General features: G+C 38.7%; 1 protein-coding gene and 1 non-coding gene across 2 annotated transcripts in view; one reads left to right on the top strand and one right to left on the bottom strand.

Moving 5' to 3' along the window:
* The window catches only part of Cacna1d (calcium voltage-gated channel subunit alpha1 D), a 306,525-nt gene that overhangs the window by 188,247 nt on the left and 97,092 nt on the right, over positions 1 to 21,186 (bottom strand).
* Trnai-uau (transfer RNA isoleucine (anticodon UAU)) lies at positions 9,902 to 9,972 on the top strand. Its single transcript has one exon. It is a non-coding gene; the product is annotated as a tRNA-Ile (tRNA).

The raw sequence follows: 21,186 nt of genomic DNA on the forward strand, positions 1-21,186 counted from the left end.
TCATTCAAGCAAAAATTACTAGAATTGCCATGAAAAAAGAGAAAAGGCACCCATAAGCAGTCTTTGGGGAAAAAAATCAGTCAATAAACACCTAGAAATGATGAAATAAATAAACAAGCATCTAAAATCAACAATTATAACTTTATTCAAATATTTAAATAAAAACATTTAAAGTAAAAAAGGAAATCAAGGTATTAAGAAACAAATGTAATTTCATGAGATGAAGACATATAAATTTTAAAAAATCACCAACAGACTATGCTAACACTTCTAACCCAGACCACAGCCTATTTTTGTAAATTAAGTTTTACTAGCACACCCATTTTTGTGGGTATTGTCTATGAATACTTTTGTGATATGATGAAAGAATTGAATAGCTGCAACAGGTCATCTGGACTACAAAGCATAAAGTATATATTATCTGGTTCTTCACAGAAAAAAAAAATTACTGGCCTCTGGACTAGATAACTACAGAAGAAAAGATTAATGAACATGTAAATGCAGCACTAGGCGTTATCCAGGGTTTTTTTTTTTTTAAAGGTAATTATAATCTCACTGAGTTGTGGTCAACATTAGCTGGGCCAATACATGAAATTCAAGTCCAAGAGAGAGTGAGAGAGAGCATGTGCAAGAGAGACAAAGAGAGAGAGAGAGAAGGACTGAGAAAGAGAAATAGAAAAACAGGAAAAAAAAGATTGAAAACTTTACAAATTTGAAACTATAACCTACTTTGTCCAAGAAGTACAATAAAGGTGATAAACAACAAAGAAATCCTCACATTAAAATCAAATACCCAAAGACCTAAATCAAATACCCAAAGAGAAAAATCTCAAAAACAAATGAAGAGAAAAAAATGATACATTATGCAGATTTAAAGAAAAACCAGAAGGCAATGGAATGATATCTTTAAAATACTATATGGAAAACTGTCTATCTTATGTACTATATCTGGTGAAACTATCTCCCAAATGATGGTAAAGACTGTCAGACAAAGGAGAGTCAAGAAGATTAATTGCCAGCAGAAATGCATTAAGTTAAAAGGAAGTCCTTATGTGGAAATGAAAATAAGGCCAAGAGGCAACTTTGTTCTATGCAAAGAAATGAAAAGCCCTAGAAAAAGACTCATATAAAAGAGGTATAGTAATTAGAGGGAAAATAGATACTGAAGAATTTTCAATTATACCCAAAAATTCCAGAAAAAAAGTGGGATGGGGTGGGGGGAAACAAAAGGTGAAAAATAGAAAACAAATACCAAGGTGGTGGACTTAAAACCAAAACATAGATAATCCAAGCACTTCAATTAAAAGACTGAATTGAATAAGGCCCAACTAAAGCTGGGTTTTTCTAGATAGCACCCATCTTATTAGACACAATAAATTTCAAAACAACATCGACTGAAAGACATTTCATAATAAAAGTCATTAATTCATCAAGAAGACACGCCAATCTGCTATGGTTTGAGTGTGTCCCCAGTTCATGAGTTGGAAGCCTGGTCCTGGATATGGTAGTGTTAAGAAGTGGTGGGAACTTAAAGAGGTGGAACCTAATGGTAATTGGGGGTGTGCCTCGCTTCAGCTGCAATGCACATCCTCTGCATTTTTGCCCCAAGGCTTTTATCCAGATGTGTTTGGAACACCTGAAAGAAGCTACTTAGTGTTTGTGAGTGCTCAGAACTGAAAGTTTATGGCAGTAAAACCCCAAGTGACAATCCTTGACTATTAATGGTGTGTGCACTCAGAAGGAATTAACATAGTTCTTGAGGTAACCCAGTCACTCTTTGGCTTTCTCTTTTGCCATGTGATCTCTCCCTGCCACACATACTCCCACCACGGTGATGCCATCTGCCATGAAATTCTCACCAGAGACAGCGCCATGCTGTTTGGATTTTCATCATCCAAAACTGAGCTAAATAAACCTCATTTTTAATATGTCATCCAGTCTTGGGTACTTTGTTATAGGAATGGAAACTAACTGAAACACAAATGTAACTTTGTAGCAAACCTTCAAAATACACAAGGCAAAAACTGACAAAAGACAAATCCTCAGCTCTAGTTAGAAATGTCAACAATCTTCTCTCAGTATCTGACAGAACAGATATAAAGAAAATCAATACATATACAGACAATAAGAACACCACTTATTGGCTGGGGAGATAGCTCAGTCAGTAGAGTGCTTGCCTTGCATGCACAAGGCCCTGGGTTCAATCCCCAGCACCGCCCAAAAAAAAAAAAAAAAAAAAAAAGAACACCACTTATCAACCAACTTAGTTAAATTTATGGAAAATGGTATTTATGAAACATTCTAATGCTCCATTTGTAAGCTAACATGTAGCATTCATGAAGACACATGATATGCTGAGCCATGAAACGAGTACCAATAAATCGAAGAAGTTTAAAAGAACACCAAGAATATCTGATTAGAACAGAAATAGACTCAAAATAAACAACCGAAAACATCTCTGGAAATCCCCCAATATATGGAAATTTAAAGACATTTCTAAATCCAATTGTCAAAGAAGATATTTTCAACTAAATAAAAGTAATATTATATCAATATCAAAATAAGGAACATAGCTAACTCGGTGCTAACAGGAAAATTTATAGCTGATATTCTGACATAAGCAAAGAAAGCATAAAATCAGTTAAGCAAGCTTCTATCATAGAAAAGATAACCAAATTAAGCCGGTAGTAAACAGAAACAAGGAAGTAAAAGCAAAAGAATAAATGAAGTTGAAAATGGAGAAAAATTAAACCAAAATGTGGGCTTTTTAAAATTTAACATCAAAGAAACTTATAAATCTCCAGCTAGGTTTTCTTTTTCAACAGAAAAAAAAAAAAAGAATCAAATTACCAAGTAATTACCAGTTATGATCAAATAATGCCAGTTATTATCGGAAATGAAGGACACAGCATTACTACAGAACCCACAGACTTTGAAGATATAATTAGGAAATATTATGAATAATTTTACACCAATAAATTTGACAACTTAGATGAAATGGAAAAATTCCTTCAAAGATATAAGCTACCAAAATTCAGTTTTGAAGAAATAGAGAATCTGGAACCTATGAATAGATCCTATGTCTATTTGACAAAGTGAATTCTTAATTAAAATCTTCCCAAGGAGCAGGGGGACTCCAGACTCAGTTTCATTGGTGAATTCTTCACACATTTAAGAAAGCAATAATACCAGTCCTACACAAAGTCTTTCAGGAAACAGAGGACAGCACACTTTCCAACTCATTTTATGAGGTCAGCAAAACCAAAGACATTTAAAGAAAGAAAGCCACAAAGTAATAACCCACATGAACAAAGACACAAAAATCTTCAATAAAATATTAGCAAATTAAATTCAGCAATATATAAAAAGGGTGCACCACCACAATCAAGTAAGGTTTATCCTGGAAGACAAGATTAACATTTGAAAATCAATTAGTGCTATCCACTGTATTACTATACTAAAAAGGAAAACCATATGGCCATATCAATAGATGCAGGGGAAAAGCTGACAAAATTCAATTGTCTCTCATAGCAAAAAATTCTGATAAACAAGAGAAAGAAATTTCCTCAGTCTGATTTAGGACATCTATAACCAACTAGCATCACAATGAATAACTTCCCCTAAGTTCACAAGGTAAGGATTTCACTATCACTAATCCTATTTGACATTGCAACAGAGGTTCTAAAGAATGTAATAAGAAATTAAAGATCTACCAGACTATATTTTGCTTCTTTTATTTTTATTACTACTTCTACTACTACTAATGGTATTGGGGATTGAATTTAGGGGTGCTTTAACACTGAGCTTCATCCCCAGCCCTTTTCATTTTTTATGTTGAGAGACAGCCTCATTAAGTTGTCCTAGTTAGCCTAGAATTTGCAGTACTCCTGCCTCAGCTTTCCAAATTACTAGAATTACAGTTATTTTAGTCAGTTCTTAGCATTGCTATGACCGAAGTACTCAGCAAGAACAACTTGGAAAAATTTATTTGGGTCTCACAGTTTCAGAGATCTCAGTCCACAGGCTCCCAAGGTAGCACATCGCCACAAAAGGATCTAAAGGAGGAAATTTGCTTAGCTTATGGAAGGAAGAGCAAGTAGAGACAAAGGGAGGTGAAGGGACACAGGGAAGATGAACCCTTCCAGGGTACTCCCCCAATCCCACCTACATACATTACCACTCAGTCAGTTCACTCAAACGAGGACTAATTAGGTTATAGCTCTCACAATCCAATCATTTCACCTCTGAATATTCCTGCAGAAACACGGGAGCTTTGTGGGGACACCTCATATCAAAACCATAACAGGTATGCACCACTGTACCTGGCTCCACCAGATTATAAGGGAAGAAATAAAACTTGTTTTTTTTTTTTCAGAGATGACATGATGTCTATGTGTAAAAAGTGACTAGAAGTAAGTAAGTTTACAAGGTCACAGTAATTTATCTAAAAAGTGACTAGAAATAAGTGAGTTTACAAGATCACAGGATATGCAATGTACAAAAACTAAATTTTTAATAATAAGTATGAACAATTAGAAATTGAATTAAATATCATGTACAGCTAGCATCAAAAAGTCAGACACCAGGGCCTGGGGTTATAGCTCAGTGGTAGAGTGCTTGCCTAGCATGTGAGAGGCACTGGGTTCGACCCTCAGCACCACATAAAAATATACAATTTGATGTTAAAAAAAAAAAAAAATCAGACACAAGATGCGGTAGCACACACCTATAATTCCAACCACTCCAGAGAATTAGGCAGGAGGATCACAAGTTTTAGGCCAACCTGAGCAACTCATGAGACCTTGTCTCAAAATAAAAAGGACTAGAGATGTAACTCAGTGGTAGAACACTCCTGGGTTCAATTCCTTCTACCTTAAAAAAATCAAATCAGGAAATATTTAGGGATGCATTTAGAATTATATGTAAAAGATCCAAAACTGAAATGTATAAACACTTAAAAAATTAAACCTAAATAATTCATAAGAATGTATGTTCAAGGATCATTAGATTCAATATTAAAGTGTTAATTCTTTCTACTTTGATATATAGATTCAATGTAATCTTAATCAAATTCCTAACAAGGCTTTTTTGTAGAAAGTGACAAGCCAGTTCTTCAATTTATATGGAAACACAAAGGAGCCAGTATAAAGCTGGAGAACTTAAAAAAAAAAAAACTAGTTTCCATATATATTATAAAGTAATCAAAACAGAGTGGTATAAGGACAGATGTACAGACTGATGAAAAAGAGTAGAGATTTGAAAAACCCATATATATGCTTTTGACATATATATTCACATATGACATATTATACATATTATTTGACAAGGGAGTCAATGTATTTAACAAGAAAGGAATATTTCTTTCAACAAATGGTACTAGAACTGGATATTCAGGTAAAAAAAAATGAACCTTAATTCTTACGTCACATATACCTTATATAAAATTACCTCAAAATGGATCATAGGCCTACAAGTAGAAGCTAAACCGATAAGCCTGGGCTCTTATCCAGAGGCTCTGGGGGAGAATCTGCTTTCAGGCTCATTCAGGTTGCTGGCAGAATTTAGTTACAAACAATTATGGGACTGAGGTCCTTCCTTGCCAGCTGTCAGCACTGCCTGGCTCACAGTCTCCTTTCTCCTCCAAAACCAGCAAAGGTGGGTCTACTCCTTCCCACTCTTTGAATCTTTCTGATTGAATCTTGTGCCCTCCTTTTCTGATTTTAAGGGTCCATGTTATAACACTGGGCTCATCCGCTTAATCCAGGATAATCTTCCTAGTCAGTTGATTACCAAGTTCAATTCCATCTGCAGAGTCCCTTTTGCCCTGTAACAAAAGGCTCAGAGGGTATCACCAGGGGGGGCAAAAATCACCTTCCATTCCCTATGACCCTGCAATTTCAGTCTTCGCTGTTTTTCCCAAGAGCAATTAAAAACACATATTCACACAAAAACATGTATAAAAATGTCCTTAGCAGTTTTATTAGTAATAGAAAAACTCAAATTATTTTCCATAGTGAAAACAATGTTTCCAATGTTTGGACCCAAATACCCCACAGTAGTTAAGAATATAAACAAAATATGGTCTCTCTATACAATGAAATACCACCCAGCAATAAGGACAAACTTTAGCAGTGGGTAGCTCAGTGGTAGAGCACTTGCCTAGCACACGTGAGGTGCTGGGTTCAATCCTCAGCACCAAAATAAAGGTATTTTGTCCATCTACAACTAAAATTTTTTTTTAAAGGACAAACTGCAGCTATCGACACAAGAGTACATTTCTTCTATATGCAACTCTAGGAAGGACAACTCCAATCTACAACAGTAGAAAGCAGATCAGCATTTGCCTTTGGTCAGGAATTGCGGTAAGGTCTGACTAAATAGGGTATATAGAACCTTATAGTGATGGAAATGTTCTATATCTTAATTGGGGTTGTGGTCACAGAGGTGAATACATTTATCAAAATTCAAAATACAGGAAAGATCAGTGAAGTAGAAGGAGGAAAAAGAGGGAGGCAAGAAGGATGGGAAAGGGAAGGAAATATGGAATGAATTCAATACAATTATGTTGTATGCATATATAAGTGTACCAAAGGGAATTTGACCTTTATGTATGTGTAGAAAGTACCAATCAAAAATAATTGATTGAGTAAAAGGATGACCAGTAGAGCAGAGGAAGGAGAATAGGGTGAGGGAGGTGGGCAAGAAAGGGGAGTGGAATGGGGATTCCAATTAAACTCCTCACATGTATGATTTTGTCAAAATGAACCCAGCTACTATATATAATGCTCTAATTTTAAAAATAAAAATCAATCTGTACACTTAAAGGTATAAATTTCAAGGTATAAATTAGCCCTCAATGAAGTGAGCAACTTAACTCAAGCACTTATGGGAATAAGACCCCAAACTATATACTACCTCTGGTGACAGCACAGACAGCCCACAACCCTTGGACTGCTATGCTCCAGTCTTAGACTCTCCGTTTCTGTCATTTCCAAGTTGTCCCTGTTGTCTTTTTCTTCCATGGTCAAGGCTATGAAAGCAGCCAATTCCTACCAAGGTGTGTGGGCAATAATATAGTTGAATATAGTTCACCATAATTGAAGGTAATTCATGCTGTCACATTTGCTGTAACCAGAGGTCACATCTCCAGAGCCAGAGAGGCTGCTCACATTAATCGTAACTGACACCAACTCCTTCCTCCAGGGGAAGCCAGCCCTAGTGCAGGGCTTTCTTCACTTTGGGTTCAAATAACCTCATCTAGATCTCTGCATTCTTTCCCTCCCTCTCTCCCTCCCCCTCTCCCTCTACTTTCGCTTTAAGTGAAAAATGACTAAGATGGTCAAAAGATAAAAACGAAGAGACAGTTGAGAAATCTCAAGCCAGCCAATTAAATATGATTGCAAAGCTGATTTCAGCACTTTGCACCTAATATTAAGTTCAAAAGGGCCTATCTATCGCCGCAGTTGATGGCTTTCTGACTCCCATGCCAGCCTTGTTGGCGTTTCTCAGTCTTAGCCTCTTGGGTCCATTTGAGAAACAGGGTAAGAGTAGAAACAAACAGGCCCCAAAGCCCATCTCCCCTGAGCCATACTCAGAGAACGATTGGGGCAGCTCTACAGGGGGAGGGGGGGCGCGCTGCAGGAAAGCACAATACCTTCTTCCCTCATGGCTTAGTCCTGAGAGCCAGGGCCGCTAGGGAGGTATCTCACAGCTCTGAAAATTGGCACTGCAGTCTCAAGGCCACATGCTCTCTGCCTTTATTTGATCTTGATAAGCTTTCTTATCTTTGGAAGGGAAAAACAGACCTACATCATAAGGATGCTGTTAATATTAAACAGAACCATATTTGTAAAACTTCTTTGAAAAGAAGAAGTTATGATTCTGTTTTAAATTTTGGATTGCTGTTTTAAGGTGGGATACACACATTCTGGTTTGCCACAATCCCCATCATCCAAATGTGTGGTATTCTTAACTGCTTCCCTAATTTTCATTATCCATCTGGCTCCTAAAGACATCAGAATTCATGATCCCTATAAAAATACTATATAAAATGCTTGGCCCAGAAGTTAATACTATTATTCTTTGTGTGTGTGGTACTGGAAATTGAACCAAGGCCTCACACATGCTAGGTGGGTGCTATACCACTGAGTCACTTCCCCAGCCCTTATTCACATCTTTTAAAATACATTTTTTAGTTTGATAGCCAACTAGTTGCCTGTCTTTCAGTATGTTGATCTCTTAGACTACTTCAATTAGCATGAGATGTTCTCTCTGAACAACCTCCATAGAACCTAGGTACCTACCATTCACTTGCACAATCACATGTTCTTAAAAAGATAAAAGTAATTTGAGGAGTCAAAAAATAGTACCCCATCTGTCTAACTTTACACAGTATCAGACACACAAGGAAGTCCTCCATGATGGTCTCATCACACATGGGCACTGCTAGAGTCTGGAAACATGTCCCTGCATGGAGTCATGGTTCTCACCTTGACAAGTGCTGTGTGGTATACTGTATGTCATTTACTTCTAACAGTGCAGTTTTGTGATCTGAATAATCTGTGGTGTTATTTTTTCATCAGTTGGATTCAGAGTTACTTCTTCAGAGAGGTCCCTCTTGTGTGCACATATGGCTTAGTTCTCTTCTAGAAGAATGGGGTTAGAGTGCAAGTTCTGGGAAGAGGGCATAACCAGCAAGCAGCTCAAGTGCAATAGTCCACAGTGGAAAACTATTAAAGATACACTGCCAGCAACTGTAACCATCAGAAGCTAACACATTGCTTTGCCCTGCAATAGATCTTAGAACAGTCCATACTACTAAGTATAAGACCAAGAAATGAAGGTAGGGATGTTTATAGATCTTCAGACTTGGAGCTATAGCCCTGAAAGAGGAACAGTCTGTTCTCTCCTACCAATGCCAAAGGGCATGCTGTGTCCACATCAGAAGCAATGCTTCCATGAACACTAATGGCACTTTATAGTTAATAAAGTACTTTCATAGCCACCATTTAACCCAACTCTATGGCAGTTCTGTAAAGTAGGTGTATCTACCCCTATTTTAGATCAAAGACCTGCAAAAACAAAGCAGCTGCTGAATGCTAGTCCAAGGGCTATCAATGACCCATCCTGGCACTTTCATGATGATGGCACTTTCATGATGTCTTCACCTACAAGTTTTAAGACTTTTTAGATACAAGGAAAAGTGCAGAGTAGGGGTGGTAAGGAGGTATTCAGTAGCTTCTTCAAAAACTTATTTGAAATCCTCCACTTCCTCCTCAACAATATGTCAGCCCCCTCTTTTCATTTAGTAAATAGCCCCAGGTTGTTCCTTGTTCCTAACGAGTTTATAATGGCTCTCTAATGAGCTTGTCTGCCCACGTGGAAGCCAGTCATCCAAATGCTTGCTCACTGACTCTCCTGTACTATCCCCTCTATCCAAGCTTCCATTCTCATCTGCATGGGCAGACATGAGAATCCCATGTGCCTAATACAAACCAGGATTCATAGATTATCAACTTCCAACTCCCTTTGCAATTATTCTCACATCCCACTCATCGCCCAGTTAAATCTCCATCATCATTGTTCCCCATGGCAAGGGAACCAGCCAGCCAGTAAAAACTGACCTCAATAAGAAATAGAGCCAGACTCATAGCCCCAGGCTTTAGGTGTAGATGTCCAGAATTTCTTTTAGACTAACCTGCTTGTATAACTTCTTCCATGTTACCTAATGAAATTTTATTTAAATGTAGACACCTGTTGCCAGACTCTACTAAGTTCTCTTGGACTCCATTAAATATAACCAACTAACTGTTACACCATTCAAGTTAGAGGCTCCCTAACACTAGTGCATAGGTCAGGATTACCTGGTAAGATTGTTGTTTAAAAAACAAAAACAGGGGCTGGGGAGATAGCTCAGTCGGTAGAGTGCTTGCCTTATAAGCACAAGGCCCTGGGTTCGATCCCCAGTACCCAAAAAAAAAAAAAAAAAAAAAACAACAAAAACAAAAACAAAATACTTTCTTTTGTTCCTCTTTTCCCCTGTCAAATTCTGACTCATTTGGTCTGAAAATGAACCACAAGATATGGAGTTTGGAGTTCCCCAGGGACTTAAATGCACAACTAAGTTATGTATCATTGTTCTAGGGGGCCTGACATGTCCAAGGACTTCCCACCACAGCCAACTTCCAAATGTATGCTGCTGCATGAATTGGGATTATAAACCAGCTTCACATAGAATGTTCCACTTCATCACCCTCAGTCACTGAGAGTACTGAATGGTATTTTGAAATATATAAAACATTGCCATTCAATTTAGAAAATTGTTGGTATAACAATACATCATCTATACTAATTCCTAGGACCTAAGTGTTTTCAATATAGAAAGTCACTTAAACCTCTCAACCACCCCAAGGGGTAGGTTTCTTATGGTATCTTGTTTTGGAGATGAGGAATCTGAGGCACTGAGATTAAGGAACTTGCCCAAGGTCTTACAGTTGACATCAGAGCTAGAGTTCAAACCCTAGCAGTCTGACTTCAAAACCATGCTTTTGATCATTCTGCACTACTGCCTTTCAAGGCAAACTTGGGCATTATGCCTACTCAAAAATAGTTTAGGCGACAGGCTCAGCTTCATGGAAATATTTGCAACAATTTCTCAAGGAAAATTTATCTGTTTCATCTGTTAGCCTACCAGGTCTCTCAGAAAGTTCCAGATGAAAACCACAAGGAAGAGCACAATTTCGTTTTGTGCAAGTCTATCCTCTCCAACCAGTCCTCCAGTATTCAGGACCTTACCTGTGCCACATGCACAGTATGTGACAATGTCCTGTAACTCAACTGTCTCACTGTTGAAGAGAGACACCTTGGTCAGCTAGAGATAAAGAGCTTGTCCAAATTGCTCCAGTTATATAATCAGATAGGAGTTCTAGAAATGGAGGGGAGTGAAGAGATCCCCAAGTCAACAGAGAGAAGACAAGTTCTATCTTAAGTTTATCTTATCAATTCTGGTCAAATGGTAAAGGTGTGAGGCTTAGCCAAGAGAGGAGATAGTGACAAAGGGGAAAGGCTTGGAAAGGGAACAGAAGTTTACTGCTATAGGAAGGATACAGTATGAGTACAGTCCCCAGAGTTTCATATGTTAGAAGCTTGGTCCCCAATGTAGTGGTATTAAGAGGTGGTGGAACCTTTTAGAGGAAGGGTCTAGTGGAAGGTGGTTAGATCATAGGGAGTAATACCTAAGAAGAGATTAATGCTGACCTCATGGAGTTGGTCACTTTCTGAAAGAATGGGTTGTTATAAAAGCAAAAATGACCTCTTATTGTCTCTGCCTTCATGTCTCCCTATGTGGTCTCTATCACATGCACTCCTGCCACCATGATGCCATCTGCCACAAGGCCCTCACCAGAGCTGAGCAGAGATTGCTGCCATGTTTTTGAACCTCTAGAACTGTGAACTAAAATTATTCTTGACAAATTACAGAACCTTAGATGTTTTGTTATAGCAACAGAAACTAGGCTAATACAGGAACCATGACCAATTAGTGATGGATGTGAAGTCACAAAACTACTTAACAAGAAGACCCAGAACTCAGTCTTGGCTCCCACACCAGGGTCAATACATTGCCTACATAAATGTAAATTCCAAGCTTGTATTAACTGTGACTACCAGGGTAAAAGTCACCAGTTCTAACAAAAAAAAGAAAAAAAAAAAGGACTGTATTCTACTGGATGAAATTACACACATATCTTTTATACCCAATCCACATTCCAGAAAGAGTTTAAGAGAGCAAAAACAATATGGGTAAAAGCTTTGTGACCCAGGAGTGGTAGGGGAATGGTAGCACGTACATGTTTAAATATGTGCTTTAAGAGCTATTAGGGCATGTTTAAAATGACAGGTCTATTGATCTCAAATAACATAGGTTAAAATTTCAACATCTCCACTACCTAGTTATGAGACAAAGCTTACCCATATTAGCCAGTCTCATATCTAATATCAGAATGAGATACATATAGCAGGGGTCATTTTAAGGATTAAATACTCATACTCATTTAATCTGTAAATGAATATGAAAAGTGCCTATCACATGGCTTAGCACATATATTAAATGGTAGCTACCACCACCACCATACCATCATCATCATTACTACTACTAACATAATTTAACTTTTCCTTCATGGAGTCAAGCACATCTGCAACAGAGCTATAACAGAACAGTGTTCTCAGGGATGACTCAAGTTGGCAGAGTTCTTTCCCCTACTCAACATCTTCCAGCTAATTTTAGAATGCCAGTTTTGAAAATCCCAGGATTTTGAGAATCCTAGGGCTTGTTTTAATCAGTCAGCTGCCTTTTCCCTTGCTATTAAACCAAGAAGTACAACCCAGAAAGGGGCAAATCTTGGTAAAGTGGATGGGCTCAGAAGTGCATGTAGATTAAATGTATTTAGTATTAAAATATTTCACATTTCAAAATTAAGAACCTTAATACATATGATAGAAAGCAGAGCTTAATCAAATGTTTGTTGATGGGATGTACAGAAATGAGATGTACTCTTGGCACAATAATGATTCTCAAGAGGTAAAACAGGTTGTGAGCAGACATACACTATCAGAATCTAAAGTGGGGATAAGAATTTTTATATTCATGAAAAGAAGGCATGACCTTAAATAGGGGGTACAGGAAAACAGTGCACCTAGACAGTTTCTTTTCTCACATCTAACTTAGTATCATGCAGTTATAGAGATGATAAACTAGCAAGTTAGAATTGCCAATAAATAAAGACAAAGTGAGAGCTGGTACATCAATGTTTATAGCAGTTCAATTCACAATAGCCAAGATACGGAACCAACCTAGGTGCCCTTCAACAGATGAATGAATAAAGAAAATGTGGTACATATACATAATGGCACATTACTTAGCTTGAAATAAGAATGAAATTATGGCATTAGCTGGCAAATGGATGGAACTGGAGACTATCATGCTAAGCAAAATAAACCAGTTCCAAAAACACAAAGGTTGAGTGTTCTCTCTGATATGTAGATGCTAACCTATAACAAGGAAGGATAAGGAGAGGGAGTATAGAATTTCATTGGATTAGACAAAGGAGAATGAAGGGAAGGGAGGCGTGATGGGAACAGGAAAGACAATGAATTGGACGTAACTTTCCTATGTTCATATATGAATACACAACCAATGTAATTCCACACAATATTCAACCACAAGAATGAGATCAAAATTGTAAAGGGTTGCACCCCATGTATGTATAATATGCCAAAATACACCCTACTATCATGTGTATCTAAAAATAATTTAAAAAGTGAGAGCTGGTGGGGGCATACTGGATACATGTGTGTGTTTATGTAAGAATTATCTGGGATACCTTTTTCTCTTTGTATCCTTCCACTCAACAGCTGTATGATGGGTGAATGAATAAGGTGCCACCTGGTATGAAACATTCTGATAAACAGATTTAAAGGTAGTGCTGGTGGTGGTTCAAAGACACCAAAAATAGAGCCATACTCCACAAGGACTCAACTCCCAGTGCTGTCATTTATTAGCTGCATGTCTTTGGGCATATTACTCTTGGTATATTAGTTTCCCTGTCTGTTCCCATCTCATGGGTTGTGAAGACTGATTAAAAGAAAAAAGTTCACACTATGAACTCCAAGTCCCAAAACTCAGCTCAGTCCTCCTGCCCTCAGCCTTCAGTGAAAGCCCAAAGATTACCCCAATGGGGTTATAATAGAAAACAACTATGAAAATGCCTCCCATTCGGGCAAAACAGAAACAGACTCAACAAAAGCTTCATTCCTATGGAGCAAGGCGGAATCTGAAAAGGAGGGGAAAAAATCAGTTATTTAAAGGGTGAGATAAGAAGTAAAATTATGATTGATGCTGGCCAAATGGAGAGCTTCAGTTTACATAGGACCCTAGGGTGACATCCCCAGTTTTGCCAGTGACAAAAACCCTGACCAAGGGTCATGTCCAGGTCCCTCTTATTTGTGATTTTACCAAGCTGGCCATGGTGTGTGTCTGCACTTCAGTAACTGCAGAAATTCTCAAGGTTGAGAAACCAATTTCTTCCGTGCCTGGGTAATTCCAAAGCGACTAAATGGATTGCTTCATCCAGCTGCAAATAAGCATGAGAAATTTCAGCCTGATTAGTTTGTCTGAACATATAAATGTCTGAAAGCAGGTTTTCGGAATTAGGACAGACATCTCAACCCAGTTACAGTGTACCAAGAAGGCATTGTAGGAGGTTTCCTTGTGCCTACAATGACTGCTAGGAAAGCCATGGGTAGAGCAAAGAGGAAACTGTTGATCCCATGCTCTTCCAGTGATTAAGGACAGATTTGGGTACAAACAAGAACTTCTTCCAGAGCAGAGTCCATTTACAGTCTATTGTTTCACTTATATTGAGTTATTCTATTAATGTTCACACTTAATCTAAGATATTATGATGCCCATTTCACAAATGAGAAAACTGAGGCTTGCAAATATGAAACAACCTGTTGGGGTCTCACAACTAGTTATGGTAGATCTAGGATTCAAACCTAGGGTATATGACTTCAAAGTCTGGGCTTGTACTCAGTCAATTGTTTTAATAAAAATTTTTCAAAGTTTTCTTTTATAAAGCAAATATTTTGTGTCTTATATCAAAGACTAAAATTATGCACACTTTTACAGCAATCCCATATTTAGGAATTATTCTAAGGAAATAATCACAGATGCACATGGTGGCTCTGCTACCCCAAGAAATTCAATGCAATGTGGATCACAGTGGTACAAAGAGGAAAACAACCTCAATTTCCAATAACAGAAAATGAGTTCAATAGAGCAACCATTTGAATTAAATATTATGTAGTCAGTAAGAGCAGGTGTAAAAGATCACACTGTATGACAAAAGATTCACAATATGTTGTTTGATTTCAATAGAGTACATTTTAATAAATGACATTGTTTTATTTTTGTTTCCTGTATGTTCTGAAATGAACATGTTTTACTTTAAAATGTTTTTAAGCTAGTATAAAAAGAGAAGAGTAGGCAGAGCTGTCCCTTCTAGAGAACCAAATGTACTAAACAGTGAAAGAGGACTAGTGATTTGGTTCAGTGATAGAACCCCTGTTTAGCATGTGCAAGGTCCTAGCACCACAAAGAGGGGGTGGGGTAGGTAGAGAGAGATATTCCTTTCATTGGAAAATCACTTAGAATTCCATTTACACATATTGGGGTTGTGGGGGGGGGCAGGAACACACCTGTGGTACTAAAACAAAGGTACACCTATAACATATCCAAATTGGACCACCCCAAACCTATTTACTTCCTTCAATACCTAATGTACTACTAGAACCTCATTTCCCTCCGAAAGCTCATGAGCATAGTCCACATTCCTATCTCCATTCTGATCTTCTCCAGAAGATCTCCCACCAGAATCACCTAGTAAGCTCCACTTAACAGTCTAAAGCTTTATCCAACTTGTATCTCTAAACTTTTCAAAATTCCTTCCACCAACCAGCAGCAAATGAAGGTTCTATTTCCCTCCAGAAAATTGTCAATAGCATAAAGTTTCTTAGCTGTCACAGGGACCAGAGCTGTGCCAAAGACCCCATCTCCCAACACCCAAGTCTAGCTCTTCCAACTATGACAGCCTTCATCAAGTAACCAAAAGTTCAATTTCTTTTACAGCAAACTAGGCTCAGGGTTGACATGTAACTCTTCTACAAAGTCTTTCTTTTACTTTGTATAGAAGCAACAAGCAAAAATAAAAGGGAAAGGCAGTCATAAACTGAATGCAAAAGACCAATGCTTTTCCTGAAGCCCCCATTAAGACAACACAATCCAAAAGCAATCTCTGTGAAAACTGAGACTATGAAAACTAATTATTATGTATATGAGGTGTCTCCCCAAACTTCCTGTTAATATAGGAATGTTCAGAGGTAAAATGATTAGATTATGAGAAATGTAACCTAATCAGTCTATCCTAGTTTGAATGGACTAACTAGATGTTAACTATAAGCAGGTGGGGCATAGCTGGAGGAGGTGGGTCACTGGGGCAAACCCTAGAAGGGTTGTTCTTCCTATGGCCCCTTCCTTTCTCTGCTTTCTGACCTACCATGAACTGAGCAGCTTTCTTTCACTGGGTCCTTCTCCCATGATATGCTATCTTACCTTGGGCCCAGAGCAACAAAGTCAACTCTATGGACTGATGGCTCTAAAACCATAAGCCCAAATAAACTTTTCCTCTGAGTTGTTTTTGTCAGATATTTTGGTGACAGCTATGCAAAAGCTAACTAAAACAGGCACTGTTACCAGGAGTAGAGTTGTTGCTATAACTAACCTGACCATGTGGTTCAGAAGAATATGCTGCTGGTTGACTGGAGGAATTTTGAAAAGTTTAGAGATGAAAATTGGAAAATCTTTATAATATTGTAAGCAAAGCTTAATGGACAATTCTGGAGGAAGCTTAGAAGACCAGAATGGAGATAGAACTGTGCTTGTGAGGTTTCAGAGGGAAATCAGGGTTCTATTGAGAATTGAACTAGAGACCATTCATTTTATACTCTGACAAAGAACCTGGCTACATTTGCCCATGTCCTGACACTTTGAGGCTGAACTTAAAAGTAATGGATTAATTAATCTGATGGAGGAAATATCAAGACAGCACAGTATTCAGTCAGTAGACTGGATATTTCTCATGGCTTTTAGTCAAGTTTACTGTGAAAATCAGTAGCAGAAAACAGAGTAGATAGATTTTTAAAACTTGCAATTTGATTTTTTTAAAAGTGCACATGTAACTGAGGTCAAGGAAAAGTGTGGTTTTTGACGAAATTACAACCACTAAAGAGATGCTAAGTACTTCATTCAAAGACAATAGGAAAGATAGCTTGAGGGTATCTCAGGAATTAGTAAGGCTATAGCATCTTAGGCTCAAGGATGTAAAAAAAATTCCTTTGATGAGAGATCCTGGGGGCACTCTGCTCTATCAGGTGGGCCTAGCAAGTTGTTTGACCATGCTGAGTGGTGCAGGCAATCACAAGCAGCTGCATCTATGATTCCAGAAGACCCAGGTATTGCACAAGCCAGTTGCAGAGCTTGGTGTCATCCACGTGGTGCTAGTTCTGCAGGAATAGAGAATGGTAGTGTTATGGAGTCATGAATGCTTCCACCAAGATTTCAAAGGCAGGCCTATGAAGCCAGGAAAAGTGCAAAAGGGTCAGAGTCTCTGTGAGCTACCCCTGAGAGGGCAATGCATGAAGCTATGAAGGTGAAGGAGAAGCTGGAATGGAGATTTCAGGAATGAAGAGATGCCAGTAACACGGACTGTCTACCAAGGAAAGCAGCTGGCTTCAGAGAGAGCCAGGCTAAGAGAGAGGCCTTGTGGGCTGCAACTGGCAAGGCTAAAGAGGCAGGGTTGCCCAAGTCCTTTGGAAATAACATCTCACCAGTATATATCCTAGATCCTGGAGAAAATTATAGGGCCAGTTTTCCCAGCTCAATTTTGGTCTTGCTTTGGCTCTATCCCTTATTCCCATGACCCCATTCCTCTCTTTGGGAATGGGAATGTTTACTCTGTGTCACTACATATTGGATGCGTAACTTGGTTTTGACTTTTACAGGGGCTCACAACCAAGAATTGGCCTCAAGTCTCTGAAGAGATTCTAGACTTGGAATTTTGGGTAATGCTGAAATTGTTAAGATCATGTTATAGGACTCTTAGAGATGAACTAAATGCATTTTGCATTGTGATATGGACAAGAGTTTTGGGGGGCCAGGAATGGAATATTATGGTTTATATATGAGGCATCCCCCAAAAGCTCCTGTTAATACAGGAATATTCAAAAGTAAAATGATCAGATTATGAGAGCTGTAACAATAAGTCCAAGCTAGTTTGTATGTAGTGACTTGATAGGAACAGGCAGGTGGGGCATGACTTGAGGAGGTGGGTCACTGGGGTATGCCCTAAAGTGGGGGTTGTTCATGTGAGTCCTTCCTCTCTTTCCCTGATTCCTGATCCCATCAAAAACTGAGCAGCTTTCCTCTACTGGGTCCTTTCTCCATGATGTACTGTCTCATCTTGGGCCCAGAGCAATGGAGTCAGCCATCTATCAACTGACACCTCTGAAACCATGAGCCCCAAACAAACTTTTCCTCTTCTCAATGGTTCTTGTCAGGTATTTTGGTCACAGCAATGCAAAATAAACATTAATAAAATGTATTTATTATGGCTTGATAACATTTAATATCAAAAATTCACTTCTAAGCACCTTTCATTTTCAAATCATAATTTGCTTGAGAATCCAACCCAATGAAAAATGAAGCTCCAAAGAGCACATTTTAGAATTTCCCTCTAAAGACCCAGACAGGAAATGATAAATATCAAAGTGCCAGGGAAAGGTCATGCTAAAGAAAAATAATAGTAGTTACCGGCTATTGGACACCATTTCCCCAGAGTTATAGCCTCACTTTCAGGCCTCAGCTGCACTGAAAGAAGTTAACAAGTTCCAAGATGAGAGGCAGGAGATATATTATTTTTCCTGGCATTGGACTGGCCCTAGCTGTCTGGCTTTTTTTTTTTTTTTTTTTTTTTTTTTTTTTTTTTATTGGAGAGAGGAGAAAGGAGTTAAAAATATGAAACTCTGAGAGAGAGCAACTTTTCTAGACACAGCTGCCCATATGGACTCCTCTCAGTAAAGTGGGGGAATCCAAACAGGGAAAGTAGAGCAGAACCTTCCATTGGCTTGAGAGATCAGATCAGGTCTCTGGATTCTAACAAATCCCAGATCCACCACTTCTTGGTACTGTGATCTTGAACAACTTCTCAGTTCTCTGAGCTTCCAATCCCTTGTCTATAACATGCTCCTCCCAACCTGCTCAATTTTTCCATACCAATTATCAACCTCCAATATAATTTATAATCTATTTAACCATTATTTTAATGGTTTATCATTCATCTCCCCAAAGAACATAAGCTTCAACATAAGCTTCAAAAAGGTAGAAGATCTCTGTTGGTCTTGAATAAGATTTTTGGATTCACAGATGTATTCTCAACACCAGTGTCCAGCACATCATAGGCACTCACATTCTTGTTATGTGCCCTTCTCTAATGTCAGCCAAAAGAGGACCATGACTGCAGTGTACATGCTACTAGACTCTAACTGTCCATGGATATTGAGCTCATTTTCCATCTCTTTTGAGTATTTAAAGATGTAGACAGGCCTTGTTTCTTTAGTAACAGAATTCTACAACTGGAAAGAAAACCCAGAAGATCAAGAAGGTCTACACTGATGCCAGCCTATGTTGTCGACCAACTGATGTCCCAACCTTTTGTGGTATTGGATATTAAACCCAGGGATGCTATACCACTGAACTACATCCCCAGTTCCTTATTTTTTTATTTTGATGCAGGGTCTTGCTAAGTTGCTAAGGCTGGCCACCTGCAGCCCTCCTGCCTCAACCTACTGAGTAGCTGGGATTACAGGCATGCATCACCGTGCCTGGTTCAGATAACCTCATTTAATTACACGTTTTTCTATGTGCACCCTAACATCTTCTCCTGACCAGTTTATCTTTCTGAATCACCTCTGACTCATCATAAAATGCCTTTGTCATTAAATGAGCACATGTCCTCCTGAGCATAAAACTTCTTAAAGGAGGAAGCCATGAAAACATTTTTTAATATTTTTTCTTGAATGCTTAGAGTGCATATCCCTTGCTACAACTTCAGTTGCATTCTACACAGATTCTGTCAGGGCTTGCAAACATCACTAGAAACGGGTCATACTGGAGCAGGTGAGTAAGGCAGGCATACAGAGCTAAGGATTATAGTACTTCTAGCCTGAGTCATGGTCACCAGGGAAAGCATTCCCAAATACTGAATAGCTCCTTGGGGACTTCATTGTGATCCAAGGCCTCAGAAACAACCACATACCATGGGTGAGCGTTCTATGGATAGAATGGGAAAAAGGTGCTATATTTCCTCTACTTCTTGGATTAGCCTCTGGCTTCATCCTTTTCTTCCACATGAATGTATCCTTAGTTTGTCCCCCAAATTCCTCCAAATGGCCCCCACTGGAGTCTTCTGACCACACCTTGTGCATCCCCCAGTGTGAAACACTGCAGCCTAAGGATGAGCTGGCTAAGCCGGCTGTCATTATCAATTCGAAGATGGGTTTACACTAAAAGGTTAAACTCCCCACTAAACAGTCATCTATAAAAGCTGTGTTGAACTAATACACCATTTTAATGGGTGAATTATTAGCTTCATTAAAATAGACAACCAATAGACCGATAATATGGAAAAATACAAACTGAAACCTGAGGAAACAAATAGGAAAACAACAGGATATTAAAGGGAATAAACTTTGCCATGCATAATTCCAAATCAATAGATGAATTCAAGGTGGTCTCATTTTCACATTTGAGTGACTGGGGGTGGGGGAAATGACAGGCTCCAAAGTCTCATGGAACTTCATGCTCTGATCAGAAATATTCACTCATTGGCCAGAGGAAAGAAAAAAAAAAAAATATGCCCAGTGCTCATGAGGTGGCTGCCACATAAATACAAGTGTGGGGAACTGCACGAGAAGGATTTGAGGAGACTGCCCATTTCTGTCGCATGGGTAGACTGCTGTCAACTGGCCCAGCCTTGCGTTGACACTTTTTTCTGCCTCAAAGCTTTTGTACCTTATTTCTGCCTAGAAAGCACTGTCCCAGAGCCCACTGTGGCCTTCCCTGACCTCCTTCTCAGGTACTGTCATATCTCCCTCCTACTTTATTTCTTTCTTAAAGGGAGTAAGCTCTGAAATTACCTTCTGTTTGCTTGCTTGCGTATCTCCCCAAGGAGGAGAGATGCTCCATGTGGCACCTGCCTACCAAACATCTCAAGTCCCAGAACAGACCTGCTACCTAGAAAGTGCTTAATATACATTTGTTGGGGATGATTAAATCAACTAATACAGGAATCTAGGATCTCATCCTGACCTAAGTCTCAGTAAGCCCAGAGCATTTGAGCAACTTTGTCCACATCCCCAAGGAAGACTTGAGGCATCTGTACTTGAGACCAGTCCAGATGACTTCAAGTGGTTTAAAGTAATCCCATTACATATCTGAAGTCATTTTCTAATTTTTGTCACTGATATGAACCAGACCTCACACCTGTGAATGACAGTTTTTCTGTTCAAAGGAGT

This window comes from Sciurus carolinensis, chromosome 17, assembly GCF_902686445.1.
Source record: "Sciurus carolinensis chromosome 17, mSciCar1.2, whole genome shotgun sequence".
Lineage (NCBI taxonomy): Eukaryota > Metazoa > Chordata > Mammalia > Rodentia > Sciuridae > Sciurus > Sciurus carolinensis.